At 44.7% G+C, this 2,103-nt stretch overlaps 1 pseudogene; it reads left to right on the forward strand.

The window, feature by feature from the left end:
* The first annotated feature begins 632 nt into the window (after positions 1-632).
* On the forward strand, positions 633-1,828 carry LOC140691700 (actin, cytoplasmic 1 pseudogene; annotated as a pseudogene).
* Positions 1,829-2,103: the final 275 nt, after the last annotated feature.

Genomic DNA, 2,103 nt, shown 5'->3' on the forward strand with positions numbered 1-2,103 from the left:
TTGATGAGGAACCTTGAGAGAACTCCTTTTTGATGATGTCAGTATATTTGCAGTGAAGCAAGATTAGATCATTTCCACTCCAGAGAATTCTAGAAGCAGGGGGTGTGGTCAAATTAGTGTAAACCACATCCACTCCTCATAACTATTAGGCATCATAGATATATGTTGCATTGGAATTTGTTATTCAAATGAATTTATTTCAATATGGAAGCAATCACTTCTTTTAAGGACAGTTTTTTTTTGATAAAATATCTGTTTCACACAAAGTGTTTTAAACATTAGCATGATATATACCAAACCAATGTAATTTTAGGAACAGTAGAAATTAATAGCGATTGTTCCCTAAAAGCTAAAATTGTTGTTTTCAGTCAATACTAAGCTGATTTTGAAATATAAATGGCTTTTAATAGCTAATAATTCTGTGGCTATTAAATTTATTTATTTCCTTTTTTATAATCATATTTCAGTATTTAAAACTATATATATATTATTTCTTATGAGTGTCTTATATATCTTCTTTCATGAGTAGATCGAGAAACTTTAAGCTGACAGCTGAGACCACATCCACTCCACCAGTAAAGGCCCCTCACTGCTCCAGCTTTGCCATCAGGCTCCACCAATACCAATTCAACATGGAAGATGATGTTGCTGTGCTTGTGGTTGACAATGGCTCTGGGATGTGCAAGGCCGGCTTTGCAGGTCACGATGTACCCCATGCCACCTTCCCATCCATCGTGGGGCACCCCTGGTACCAGAGCGTCTTGGTGGGCATGGAACAGAAGGACTTCTATGTGGGTGATAAGGCCCAGAACAAGAGAAGCATCTTGAACCTCAAGTACCCCATAGAGCATGGCATCATCACCAACTGGGACGACATGGAGAACATTTGGCACCACACCTTCTACATTGAGCTGCGTGTGGCCCCCGAAGAGCACCCCATCCTGCTGACCGAGGCCCCCCTGAACCCCAAGGCCAATCGTGATAAGATGACCCAGATCATGTACGAGGCCTTCAACACCCCAGCCATGTACTTGGCCATCGATGCCGTGTTGCCCCTGTACGCCTCTGGCCACACCACTGGCATCGTGGTGAGCTCTGGTGATGGGGTCACTCACACTGTGCCCATCTATGAAGGGCACGCCCTCACCCATGCAATACTGAGTCTGCACATGGCTGGCTGGGACCTGACGGACTTCCTCATCAAGATCCTCAGAGAGTGTGGCTACAGCTTCAGCACCATGGCCCAGAGGGAAATTGTGCATGACATCAAGGAGAAGCTCTGGTACGTTGCCCTGGACTTGGAGCAGGAGATGGCCACTGCCGCCTCCAGCTCCTCCCTGGAGAAGAGCTACGAGCTGCCTGATGGTCAGGTCATCACCATTGGCAGGGAGTGCTTCTGCTGCCCCCAGGCTCTCTGCCAGCCTGCCTTCCTGGGTGTGGTAGCCTGTGACATCCACGAGACTACCTTCAACTCCATCATGAAGTGTGACATTGACATCCGCAAGGACCTCTGCTCCAACACAGTGCTGTGTGGTGGGACCACCATGTATCCTGGCTTCACCGACAGGATGCAGAAGGAGATCAATGCCCTGGCTCCCAGCACGGTGAAGGTCAAGATCATCACCCCCCCTGAGTGCAAGTACTCTGTGTGGTTGGGCGGCTCCATCCTGGCCTCACTGCCCATCTTCCAGCAGATGTGGATCATTTTTGTATGTATGAAGAGTCTGGCCCCTCCATCGTCCACCACAATTGCTTCTAGGTGGACTGAGTTACCTCCCACTGTTGACAAAACTGTACTTGGCGCACAATATAAGATGAGATTTGCATGGCTTTATTTGGTTTTGCATTTTCATTTCTTTCTTTTTTCTTTTTCTTCATCCTTGACTCAGGATTTAAAAATTGGAATATTCAAGGTGATAGCATTCAGTTGGATTGAGCATCCCCAAAGTTTTACAAAGTGGCTGATGACTTTATATACTTAATTTTATGTATATAGTCTTTATGGCCTTTATCTCATTATAAAATTTAAAATATTGCTCGAAACTATAATAATTTTAATTAAACCTTATCCTAGGAATTAAATTTAAAAGTTTTCCTGAATAA

This window comes from Vicugna pacos, chromosome 36 (assembly GCF_048564905.1).
Source record: "Vicugna pacos chromosome 36, VicPac4, whole genome shotgun sequence".
In the NCBI taxonomy this organism is placed as follows: domain Eukaryota; kingdom Metazoa; phylum Chordata; class Mammalia; order Artiodactyla; family Camelidae; genus Vicugna; species Vicugna pacos.